At 41.4% G+C, this 13,723-nt stretch overlaps 1 protein-coding gene across 1 annotated transcript in view; it reads left to right on the plus strand.

The window, feature by feature from the left end:
• The window catches only part of INPP4B (inositol polyphosphate-4-phosphatase type II B), a 709,031-nt gene that overhangs the window by 118,561 nt on the left and 576,747 nt on the right, over positions 1 to 13,723 (plus strand). Inside the window, exon 2 of the mRNA XM_072788249.1 lies at positions 2,630 to 2,692. The gene's annotated coding sequence lies outside the window, so the exon portion shown is untranslated. The remainder of the gene's footprint in view (positions 1 to 2,629; positions 2,693 to 13,723) is intronic.

Consider the following 13,723-nt stretch of genomic DNA (forward strand, 5'->3'; position numbering starts at 1 on the left):
TTAAGGCAACAGCTATCAGATACCAGAGTGATTTATGAACACGGGTCACCTTGTCGAAATTCCTAGTATGAACATGAGAACTGGTTAGGTAACTCCTACATTCCTAATCCCAAAAGGGTGAGAGATCTAGAGATTAAAGATTTGAGTGAACTGAAGGTCCATTAGGAAGGTCCACAAAGGGGCGGGTTGTAGGATTTTTTTTTTCCCTCCCAGTGATAAAAAGAGGTGCTTCAACAGAACTCAGTGAGAGTTCAGTATGGGGGTCGCGTGGAGACAGTGGACTGATTTCTGATGAGTCGGAAGTCAAGGTGAGCTAGTGAGCGCTTATGGTAGAGAAAGCAGAGGCGCTGCCCCGAGAGCGGCCCAGCTCCCCGGGGTCTGTGGGAGAGCTGCCTGAGCAGCAGACCTGGGCCATGCTGTGAGGGGGCACAGGGGAGCTGGAGCCATCAGCTGGGCTGTGGTTGTGGTGATGCAGCGAGGCAGCGTGGTTCATGTCGAGACTGCACAGCTGAGGGGTCCCCAGTGCCTGGAGAAGGGGGACAGCCCGGCCAACAGGAAGTAAGCTTTCCCGCTTCATTTCCCTCTTCCTTCCTTACCTCCCCTTCCTCTGCACCCCCATATTGCAGACACTGGGACCACAGGTTGCTGCTGGGAAGAGCGACCTGAGGTGGAAGCACAGGACCACATCCCTCCCCGCTGGCCGTCGGTGGCCACGCAGCAGGTCCCAGCTGGGGGGGGTGGGGGGGGGCGTGCGATTTAAGCTTGAAATCAGCTTTTTGTAGGCGGCTGGTGGTCGAGGTTGTAAACTGGGAACACGTTTGCTGACTTAGTGCGGCTGAAGGTCCTGGGCTCCGGGTGACCAGGGTGATCAGGGTCGGGCCTGCTTCTGGGCGCCTCGCATCCCGCCGGCTGGGTGGCCGCGAGGGCAGGCTCGTTCCCTCGCAGGTGCCGAGGCGGGAGGCCAGGGCATGGCGTGAGCGGGGCCGTTGTCTGTGCAGCTCTGCCCTGGCCTCGGGGCGGCGGGGGGCGGGGGGCCCGGGGGGCCCGGCCGTGCCCTCCCTGCTGCGGCTTCCAGGGCCCGCTCACCCGCTCGCAGGCTCCTCTCTTCCGTGGAGTTTTCTCGGGTGACAAGGACCAGCTGGCGGCCAGGCCGCGCCAGTCCAGCCACTCTGACCCATTAACCATCGTTTCAAGGCTCCCCTTTCCCGACTGCACAGGATCCGGCGGGACCCTCAGCTTCCATATGTTGTTTAATGATTTAAACCTGGTACTTACACCAGTTCCTTGAGATCCTTGTCTAACGATGCGTTCCCTCCACCTGGGACTGGTTGACAACTCACTCACCTCCCTGGGAAACCCTTTTACTCCACCCGCCCAGAGACCTAAAATGATTCTTTACTTACCTATTTCCGTCGTCACAGAGCGTGATTGATAAATAGGCCACGTCAGTGGCATCCAGCATCCCGCCACCTGGCTCACGGAGGTAGGGATTTTCAGCGGGGCGGTGAGAATGTTTTTAAAAGGGGAACAATGATAATGATATTAATAATGATACCGATAAGCATATTGGCTAATATTCATTAGTTCTGTATCCGTTAGGTATTTTTATTTCATTTATTTATCAGCCCTGTGGACTAGGAGGGATGATTGTTCGGATACTATGGTTGAAATGGGAGGGATGATTATGAAATGTGAAGGCTTACAGAGCTGCACTTACTTCCCCCAGGTCTCCCGGTAGTGAGACGTCGTGATGACAGTTATAGGACTATTCCTACAATGACGGCTGTAGTCAATTAATCAATGATGCTTTTCCCTGTTGACATTTGTTCAAAGAGCTTTCGTAAGGGATGAATTGAACATTCTTACCTAGCCACGTGACATTCCTTTCTGCAGAGCTGTCGCTCAGTCTTGTATCTTTTACCCTCGGATCCGAACAATCAGATAACGACGCAGTAAAATCTCTTATGGGATGCTCATCGAGACTGTTATATGCCAAGGGAGGGAATGAGATATGTTTTCATACGTTTCACTTCTATAAAGTGCTTTCCTCCTTGTTGCAGCACAGAAAAAGCTCTGAAATTGCATCATATGAGCAGGGTAATCTGCAATTATTTACAGAGTCCTCCCATAATATCTCATGTTATCACTTCTGTGGAAAGACAGAACAGGAAAACACCCAAGCTTTCATGAATATTTTAAAGCCCATATTCACTGCGGGAGGGAGAAAAGTAAGTTTAGATAATTGCAAACTCCATTTCAGTCCCTTGTATTACAAGCAAGCGTCCTGTAAGCCAACATGGCTTACGTCTTATCTTTTGAAATGGTTGAAGCTGGAGCTTTTTCTTGCTCAAGTGCTGGTTTTGTGCCCATGTGAGAAGAGAGGGAAGCGAGGAAAACAGGGCTGAGTATCTGCCACAGGTACCCACGTTCTCAGATGCAGGAGAAGGGGGATCTTTGGGGAACCTATTTGGCATTTATAGTGTTTCCCAAGGCAGCTGCTGAATGGAGCTGAGTGTTTTAACTGATTTTCCTCTCTGACCTTTATTACTAATGAATCTTCTTTAAGAAGTATTTGAAGAGTAAAAAAAAAAAGACTGTTTTTATTAATCTCTTTTCTCTTTGCCCACAGAACTCAAAGAAATGGTGTTACCTGGCAAGAGATCTGTTGTCTTCTATGAAAAGTGAGATCAAGGTAATGCTTATTTTGAACTGATGTACTTTTTAGTCTGTTTAACTCTGATACATTAAACTAGTTGACTTTCTTTGATTACTGGGTTTGGCTATTGCATAACCCATCAAAAAATCAAATCACTCTAAAAAGAGTAGAAGGAATGATTTATGATGATCGTATTTATGAATTGAGTAGTAAATTTTAGCATATATATTAGCTTATCAAAACACTGTGGATCATGGTTAATTTTCTGACACTTTTCTTTCATTTATTTTAATATGTGAGTAGGATCTTGACTAGAAGATTGCATTGTCTTTGGAAATATCTCCAACTACTGTATTGTATTTATAAATGATAGACAATAAGACAATTAGGTTCTTATCAGGTTACAGTGATGAGATTTGCCTTTTATTTAAGCATGAGTCAGATGGCTTTGTTATTTTCTGAATATGTGAAAATTTCAGTACAAATTCCTAGAAAGTTTCATCAACTTTTGTAAAGGCACTCTCATGCAAAACATATATTTTCTTAGGAAGATTGAATTATATTATACAGTTGCTGAATAGCATGCCTGATTATGCTTAACAGATTGCCTATTTAGTTGCTAAATTTTCAAATTGCTGTGTGATTTGTTTACATATGTTGGACTAGGAATATGAACGCTCATGCAAATATTCTAATGACGCACGCGTAAGCGAAGTGTGGGTATAGCGGCAGATATATAATGTGTGTATAAATAAAGCTGCTTTCTCAAAATAGTTTTTTATAGAAATGTCTCTGAAAGATGAGAATTGTGATGGGGAACTGGACTTATCTCTCAATACTTTCTATTCATACAGCTGTGAAGATTGGATATTACTGTACGTACATGAACACAAATAATAGAATTACTGAAATGTGCATTAGGCTGCATACTAATTGGAACTAACTGGGTTTTATTTTTGACAAATCACTGAATTCCTAAAACCAAACGAGTGCCGAAACAAAGGTAGCATTTAATTTAATGAACATGAGCAGAAAACTTGTTTCTGAACTTTAATTTGCAGTTGAACAAACATTTAGGTTGAATTGCAAGTTGGGGTGTCTCTACTTATTTCTAGCTTTCAGTTAATTCTTCAAAGGATGTGTAAACCCCTCAAGGAATCAGCTTGACTCTCCAAAAGGGGATTTTGAATGATAGGCACTCTATTCAAGTTTTATCTCTACTAAAATGTTAATTCAAACTATAAAATATCTTAAATTGGTTAATGACATAGTTGAGGGTTGCCTTTTGCATAGAACTATTAACTGTGACTCCCCAAAGAGAGATAGAGTGAGAAGGACTTACTAACCTAGACACTGGGTGGAAGAGGGTGAGGCTGAGTTCTACGATATCGGCATAGGGAGGAGCTAAGTGGTGGGAAAGTGCTTGTTGAGGGGAATTTGATGAATGACGCAGTAAAGAGAGAGAAAAAACACCAAAGGAGATGAAGCCAATGGAGAGGGTCAAGGATCATTCTTTAGAATGAAAATAAAGGATAAAGGGAAAACAGACTATCCAGGATGCATTCATGGGATGGTTTTCGTTTTTCAGAAGTCTGTATATGCTAATATTCAATTTTACTGGCCTTTTATTTTATGTATTTTAGAGATGGACAAGCTTACTTTGACCTGAATGTAGTAAAAAAAAAAAAAAATGAAGATAGAAGGGATATTTCCATGAACATGGTAGAGTTTTCAGAATTGTGTATGCAGAGTTACAAAATTTACGTCTCAACATGAAAATAAAGAACAGTCCTGCAATACTGCTAGAGTTCAAGTGCTTTGGTCTGACAAAATTCCCGAAGAGCTTAGCTCCAGCCATGTGTGCATTTGTGTGCAGGTTGGGAGTGGGATGTGGATAGCTAATTTAGGTGGAGAAAGTGGTGTTCAAGTCATCATCTCCTTAAGTTAGACCTTTCGATTCATGGAAAAAAGGGTGTTTGCGATCATAAAAATAATTCCTGCTAGTATGACAAAGGGTGCTGATTATTGATGCTCATTATCTATTATCTTAGATGGAATATGGACATTTAAATTCAATATTTAATATATGGTTTGGTTTACTAGTGTTTTACTGAGAATTTTTGTATCCATTTTCATCAAGGACATTGGCTTGTAGTTCTCTTTTTTTAGTGGAGTCTTTAATCTGGTTTGGCATCAAGGTAATGCTGGCCTCCTACTATGAATTTGGAAGTTTAAGACATACTTGGTGAAGGTGCTCTTTTTAGATAAATGGGACCATTCAGCTTTTCCCAGTTGCACATGACAACTAACACATTCATTTTGTGTGGGATTAACTCTGGCAATGGAACCCAGAGAGCAATCTGTTGGAATAACAGGCATTTTTGTGCGTTCTGCTACTTGAAAGTTCTGCATTTAATTCTTTTAAAGGGAATATTTCAGTCACAATATTCTGAATTTTGTCATCCAAAGAGAGCAGCAACTTCAATTAGGTCAAAATACCCTTCTATATACCCCTAGAAAGATTTTGTGCAAAAAATAGAGACTGTTATTCTGTTGGATTTTTACATATATTTATATGTCCTGGAAAAAGATGGAATTTAATTAACAAAATTTCATGTCAGTGATTTATTTTTGTTATGTAGGTATATCAAATTTTATTCTCATATGTATTTAACTTTTCTGTACGTAATTTTAATGGGATATCAAGGATTTGGCAATTTTTCGATGTACTCTAGGTTGAACTCTAACCTTAGTATAAACAGTTTTAAGAATTGAAAGTAAAAAAAAAAAGAATTGAAAGTAAATTGTGTCATAGATTGGTGTATAATTTGGTTTATGTTCAAGGCACCAATAAATTATAAACAAATTGTTTAATAATGGGTTTCATTGTGGTTTATTATACAGGCTGTAGAAAACATAGATGTAATTTATGTTGGGGTTTAAAGGATGAAAATCTTATATTTTGAGAGCTTATATTTTATATTATTTATTACATACCTACCCTAACATAACAATGGAAGTAAATCATCAAAACTTGCAGTTGATTAATAAGTTAATGACCGTGAACTTTTAAAAAAGATTTTATTTATTTGAGAGAGAGAGAGAGAGAGGCAGAGAGCACGAGCAGTGGGGAGGAAAGGAGGGAGAGAGAGAAGCAGACACCCCCTGAGCAGGAGGCTCAATGCCAAGCTCCACCCCAGGACTCCGGGATGGCTGAGCCACCCAGGTGCCCCAATGACCATGGATTTAAATAAGAAGTAGAAATACTCATAGGGCATGTGATAAAAGGTGTGATGTAATTGTCACATTACCCGAATTAGGTGCCAGGTGTGATAAATGTAATGCTTTACAGAAATATAGTTGTAGGCCACCTGGTGGTTCAACGGTTGAGCATCTGCCTTTGACTCAGGTCATGATCCAGGGGTCCTGGGATCGAGGCCCTCATCGGGCTCCCTGCTCAGCAGTGAGTCTGCTCCTGCCTCTCCTTTCCATGTATGCTCTCCCTCTTTCTGCGTCAAATGAATAAATGAAATCTTGAAAAAGAAAACTAGAGCTGTAACACCAGGCAAAGCATGCTCCCAAAGAGTGCTTAAACCGCCCGCCCGAGAACAGATCACTGAGCATTTTCATATAGAAGTGATCAAAAAGCAATTCTTCAAAGAGGATTTACATGAGGAAGAGCCATGGCAATAATTTTAAAGAATGTTTTTGGCTTTTATGGTTTTTGTCATTTGAAAAGTTCTTGTTATGTTTTAGTCTTCTGACGATTAGATTCTGTGGGATACTCCGTCTTTTAAAGCCTGTTTAAAAACTCGCAAGACTGTAAGTCATGACGCTGTCTGGAATTGACTCCTGCAAATAGTATTTAAGTCCTTCCGTCGATTCCCTGCCTGTATTGCTTCATTTTTCTCTTACTCCGCTGCATACCCTGAACATCCTTGTGTTTCTTTCTGCTGAATACTCCGTTCTGAATGCCCAGTCTTTCTCCCTGAATCCTAGGCCTTCATAACCTTAAAACTTCTCTTTAAGAAGCTTTCTGAATTCCTCGTAATACCACTATTTCTCCCCCTTAGCCCATATTCACTTGGTGGAATCATCTAGATAAACAGCTCACATTGTCACTGATTTGCATATATTGCTCCCTACTAGTTCCTATGTGTACATGTGTGTGTGTATGTATATATATATATATAATTTTGTTTTATTATATATAAAGGTACATACATTGACATGGGATTTCTTTCCTTTAATATGAATATATATGTATATATATTTAGATTTTTATTTATTTATTCATGAGAGACAGAGAGAGAAAGAGAGAGAGAGGCAGAGACACAGGCAGAGGGAGAAGCAGGCTCCGTGCAGGGAGCCCGACGTGGGACTCGATCCAGGGTCTCTAGGATCACGCCCTGGGCTGAAAGCGATGCTAAACCGCTGAGCCACCGGGACTGCCCTCCTTTAATATGAATATAAAGAAGATTCTTCTGCAAACCATTTTTACTTCCACTTTTGAGTCAAGTGCACAAACTGAATGAATGAGCTCCTTGCATCTCTACGATTTGCACTAAAGTCATATTTAAAGGCTAAAAGAGTCCTCTGTACGACGAGAGTTATAATCTGGCTATGTTTTGTATGATTTAGAACTACCATGAGAAGCTACTCGCCCTTTATCACATCTTTTCAATGAGAATAGAATCTAAATTCGAATACATGAACTCATAAAGAAAATAATTTTCGCCTATTGAAACATTCCCTTCTCCAAGTCAGGATTGCCCAATTCTGTCGCTCATTGGTTTTTGCCATTTTGCACGTGTCGTTGAAGAAAGTTCTAAGCTGAGCTGCTGAGCTAAGGCTCTTGTGGCCTGAGTAAAACCCTGCCTTATAAAGATCCTGCCTGCTGCGTAGCGCTCATCAGAACCAATAGGAAGAAAAAGTCCTATTGTAACTCGCCACCTCATTCATTCATGTATTCATTCATTCAATCAGTGTTGAACTGCTGTGTTCATAGGTGCTCTAGCTGGGCAGGACTGGAGAGTCTCCCGTTCGGCCCACACACGTACCCACCTTATGTACACACGTGGACTACAGTACGAGTGCTCTTACATGCTTGTAGGAGCATGCTCTGTGCTCCTATCATTTTTCCCGAGCTCCATTTCTTCTGTGTCCTATTCATCATCATTCATGCGGGGGCTGGGAAGCCATCAAAGCTGCCCCTTTCCGAAAGCCATTTTTAATCTTGCAATGATTGTTGAACCTCATGCCTAAGACGTTTGTGGGCATTTTGAATGTGTCCGTATGTTTGTGGATATGCAGTCTGCAATAACACGTTCCCAGCTCTGCAGCAGCTTCTCGGGGCTGGGATCCTAGGAGTACCTGGGTGCCTGTGAAGGTTGGGAAAGGGTGACGGTTATTTAGAAAGTTGAAGTGGAATCATTGACTATTGGGGCGGTAGCAGGACTTTTGGAAATTGGGGCTGCTTGGGAATTGGCAATTTCCGGTAGAGGACTAAGGACTTTGAGGGAATCGGTTCCTTTAAAGCTTTAGCGTGTGTGTTAGTTTTCATTTCTTTGGTTTTGCAGAACTAACGTGAACTTGGAAGGGGAGCAGATCACTGGCATCAGGGTAGTGTGCGCAGAGGCAAATAGTTTATGACATGAGGTGTCCACTGGACTTGGCATGTGCCTACGTCTGTATGTTTGCCCCTTTGTCTCTCTGGTTGTGTATTTTTCATGCATTTGGCATTTGAAAAGTGATGCCACTAGATGTCAGCAGCAACCTCCTAGGGTTCCCGTGGCCTTAATTCATAATGACAACGAGTTGGTGGACTATTAGAACACCTTCTCTGAGAGTGGTTAGGACCCATCTTGAAAATGTAAGAGGTCGTTTTCGAATGATGAGGAGGATGACAAACATCATGAAATATTCTGAAATTGTTCTCTAAACTGGTTTCTGTTGACATGTAACATGTTGCTCTTACTTCTAATAGTCTTTCTACAAATGAGGTGACATGAAGAATGATGTGTGCGGCTGAGTCATTTGTTAGAAGCTGTACGTGTTGCCAGACTCTAAACTTCTGTTTTGATACTTGATGATTCATTTATGCCATGATTACATGAGTATTTGTGCTTGGGTTTATTTCATTCTGTTTTTGTAGAAGCCTTTTGGTACTACAGCCCATCAGATTGTGTGCTATTAATTTTTCAACACCCACATCTGTGTGCTGTTTATTTAGTAATGTCTAAATTTTCCTGGATCTGTGCTCTGTTGTTATAAGATACTCAGAAAACTTTGATAGATGCCAAAGAGTCTGATAGGTATTTGCTCACCAGTAGGCAAAGAAAACAACCTAGAAATATGAAAAAAATGTATTCTCCATGAATTATAATGCATATAATTGTTTAGTCCTTGAAACAGCAGACACCAAAGATCTCAAAAGCTTTTTCCAGAAATTAATAAGAAAATTGTAGTACTGGCCAATGTTCTATAAATACCAATAGCATTATTCTAGATAATGCAGTTAATATCCTGTCAAATCAGATTCACATTAGCAGAATGTTTCAAACTAATCTGCTGGATTTTCGTCATGAGTTAGAACTCAGGTGATTGACTCTTAGTTGATCAAATGCCAAACAGATTTTTAAGTAACCTTGATAAAGGTAGATTTACTTCTATGTTTCTCCCTTGGAAAAATTCTGCTTTAGTGGATTGAATATATTATATATATATAATATATATACATATATAATGGATTTTATATATATAACATATAATGGATTATGGATTAAATATATATAATGGATTAAATGGATAATATATAAATATATGATATATCCAATATTAAATGGATAATATATAAATATATATACATGAATTAAATATATTATATATAATGGATTTTAATGGATTAAATAAGCAAATATATATATATCTTAGGAAAAACTGGAAATGAGAATATGAAATTATTTCCTTTCCTAAAACCAGTTCTACCAAGAAATATATTAATGTAAATGTTATACCTTCATCACTTTCAAGATTTTTACAAATTGTTTTAGTTGGTGCAGGGGCTAACTCAACTAGTACATAGGCTAAAGAAATAATTCCTTTTATAACAGAGTTGTTTTATTTGAGAGTTATTGATTTAGCTTCACAAGGTTATCAGTAAGTTTCCTATTTTTTTGCATTTCTGTTGTAGAACTGCTAGTAAAAGGGACTTACCAAGATTTCCCCCCAAGATTGTGGTTATTATCTTTAATTATGCTTGTAGATGGTAAGGCAAACATTTGAAATCATGCTCCAGTTACTTGGCCCATGTGCTTACCTTCCCAACCTCATTTCCACCTTGTTCTTCACCCAGATGTTGCCTCGTAGCCCATACACAAAGATTGGTCCACCTTGTGTATGACTTACTTATTTCTACCTTGATGACTTTTCATTTACCATTACTTTTCTCTCTTCTCTCCCAACTCCTCATTCTTCGTTTCAGAAACAGAAGAATGTAACGGGGACACTAGTGAGAGCCAGATGGTCTATATTCGAATCCCCTATTGGTGATTTATTAGCTTATTGCTGCTAGACCAGATGGAAGCTATTTAACCCACAAAATCTCATATTGGTTGCTTCTACAAAACCATGAAAAAAGTATTTAGAGAATTGAGTTAATTCTAGTATTAACTCATTACTTGTAACTTATAATAGCTACTAGCACATAGTAAGTGCTTACTGTATACTAACAACTGCTAATTCAAATCAATCTGAAAACTCACTTTCATAAAATTTAGTTTCAAACTTACTGTCTTTCATCTAGTCATTGTTAATCTTATTGGTGTGTGTTTGCAGCTTTACTTATTGGTGTGTGCTTGCAGCTGTACAAAATTAGAAAATAAAAGGAATAACAAAAGTAGTGATGATTACTACTTATCGTGCTTTGGTTATGCGCGAGGAGTAGGACTAGGAGCTTTACTTACATTGAGCTATCACGTAACATACATGTATTTTGTGGATGATGGACACGGAGGCAGTGATTCGCGTTAAGACCTATAGAGAAAGGAAATAGCACAACCTCCGAGTACACAAGTGAAATGGAAATGGGGATCCCTGGGGGGGCTCAGCGGTTTGGCGCCTGCCTTCAGCCCAGGCCGTGACCCCGGGGTCCCAGGATCGAGTCCCGCATCGGGCTCCCCGCAGGGAACCTACTTCTCCTGCTGTCTGTGTCTCTGCCTCTCATGAATAAATAATAAAAAAAAATCTTAAAAAAATGAAATAGAAATGGAAATACGGAATTGGGTCCCCAGGAGAATTTTCAAGCTGAGGTGGAGTCTGCAGGCTATCATGGGGTTCAACTGAAGTTGAGTAACCGGATGCGTTATTCACCTGAGAGAGAGCAGACTGAGAAGGGTCCCGTCAGAGAAGAGCCTCCCCCTCATACAGACACACACAGAAGGGTGAGGCTCAGAGTCCTCGTGCCTCCAGTTTTTGTCAATGCAAGATATAATAATGTTTTCTAGGAGCTAATGCATTGATTCTTTGTAAAGCCCACCATTGAAAATAGTATCAGACCTAGAATTATTGTGTCTGAAAAATACTAGGAGAGAGAAAATTACTCTTGTTCTAATTTTTGGCCTACTATAAATATTGTGAACAGCAGCAATTAATCACATAATAAGAATGTTGCTATTTTGTAAGGAAGAAGCTTGGTATTTGATGTAATCCGTGACATGAGAGCGGGGCACATGTCGGCTGTTAGGAATTGATGCAGGAGGCGTGAAGGGCTTGGAGATCATCTACTCCATTGACAATAAGTGATGGGCTTCCCATTGTGATATGCTTACTTTTTCTTATAAATTCATTAAAATTGCTAAAAATTTAATAGATCAGTATTCTCTCTCTATTAGACCTCATGAAACATGTGGTAGATAGCTCATTTTAATTTTGTTTTTGGAGTTTAGTTTGGGAAGCCTTTTCTGCTTTAGGAAGCTACCCCCCTCACACTCTGTGCCGTGCTGGCAAATTATGGATCGTAATAACAGCAGATCTTTATTTACTACTTTTTTGAGGCCAGTGTTCTAGACAGCGTACTAAGATTCAGCGACTAATGGTGCTGCTGTTTCCTATTTCATAGTAACACTGTGGAGCAAACCCACAGGAGCATGACTCGGGCACGGTGTGCGGGTCGGTGGTCTTCGCCAGGTTTGCTCCTACATCCCCGGACCGCTGGGCTGGTTGCGCTGGTCGCGGCCGAGCTGCCCTATGGGCTGGGACTTTGGCTGGGAGAGCGGGGCTGACGCAGCTTTGCTCCCCCCGTCTGTCTCCCTCGACAGTCTAAACTGAGCGTGTTCTTCTGGTAGCATCAGCTTCTGAGCGAGGAAGCAGGAAGGCTCAAAGGGTTTTTAGGCCTGTGCGCAGAACTGGCCCAAAGCTACTTCAGCCACAGCCTGCTGCTCGAACTAGATCTCAAGGCGAGCCTGCAATCCAGGGAGAGGGAGCCAGACTCCACCACTGGATGACAGCGGCTACAACATCACGCTACCGTTGGTTGGACACAGGAAAGGGGAGAACTGGAATAAGCTTTGCCATCAACCTATCGGAAGCTCATTTCTACCTGCGAGAAAACGGCACTTCAGTGCGATTAAATGGCTTCCCGCTGGGGTGGACTCGTGAACTTCACCTGGCCCGTAATGCAACTTCATACTCCAGGACCCAGGATTGGACAGAGGGTGGGCAGGGCACCTACGCAAATTAATCGCGGTCCTTTCCCGAGACGTGATATACGAGAAAAATATTTCCTTTAGGTTCAAGAATTGTCGGAAAGTTGACTTAGCACTGTCCGTAATCTTTGGTTCTGTTATTTGGAGAAGATCCTGAGACAGTTGAGACAGAGAGAGACAGAGAGAAACAAGAGGCAAGAAAGAGAATGTTCAGCACGTAGGAGAAACAGGCCTTGGCGTCATTGGAGCCACTAGACGCAGCCGTACTTGAAACCCCAAGCCTACCAGCTTCTTAAAACAGTAAGTTTCTTTTTTGTTGTTAGTCTAGTTGGAAAACTATTTCTGGACACTCATGCTGGGAATCCAGGCTCCAGGTTGTGAGACAATCCAGACCTCATGGAGGAGCCATTTCTCAGGTGTTCCGGCCGCTGCTCTAAGAGCCGGTGGTTGGCATCGCCGACAGCCCTGTGTCAGTAGAGGCAAGGCCTTTAAATGATTTCAGCTCCAGGCCCTAGGACAGTTCGGTGATGATGACTGGAGCAGAGACGCACTGTCTTCCCATGGGCCCGGCCCAAGCTGCAGATTCATGGACACAACAAATGTCATTGATTTAAGCCACCAAATTGTGGGGTAATTTGTTAGGCAGCCATGGATGACCGCAACACTAACATTACACTCTTCTCCTGTGATTCTTTCTTAGGACTCTCTTTCCTTTTTTTTTTTTTTTTCCTTCTCTTTTGTTTTCTTTTTCTAATTGAGGTATGATAGACGTACATGATAGCACTTTTGGGTAATGACTTGATTTTTTTTTTTTTTAAAGAGGGAGAACATGAGTGGGGGGAAGGGCAGAGGGGGAGGGAGAAAAAGTATCTTAGGCAGGGTCCAGCATGGGAGGCACAGGGCTCGATCTCACAGCCCTGGGTCATGACCTGAGCCTGAATCAAGAGTCGGACACCTCGCTGACAGCCACACAGGTGCCCCATGACTTGATATTTTTATGTATTGGTAAATGAGCACCAGGAGTCTAAGTAATGTCTATCACCACCGTGTAGTAATAGAATGTGTGTGTGTGTGTGTAATGAGAACTTTTAAGACTTTTAGCAACTTCCAAGTATGCAGTACAGCCTTACTAAGTGTAGTCACCGTGCTGTGCATTGCACTCCCATGACTTCTTTATCTTATAACTGGAAGTTTGTACCTGTTGATCACCTTTACCCATTTCCCTCCACCCCCTGCATCTGGAAACCACCAATTTGTTCTATCTATGAGCTCATTTCTTTTTTTTTTTTTTTTATGAGCTCATTTCTTTTTTAAAGATTCCAAATGTAAGTGAGATTATACAATATCTGTCCTTTTGTCTCTA

The sequence above is a fragment of the Canis lupus genome, chromosome 20 (genome assembly GCF_048164855.1).
Source record: "Canis lupus baileyi chromosome 20, mCanLup2.hap1, whole genome shotgun sequence".
In the NCBI taxonomy this organism is placed as follows: Eukaryota; Metazoa; Chordata; class Mammalia; order Carnivora; family Canidae; genus Canis; species Canis lupus.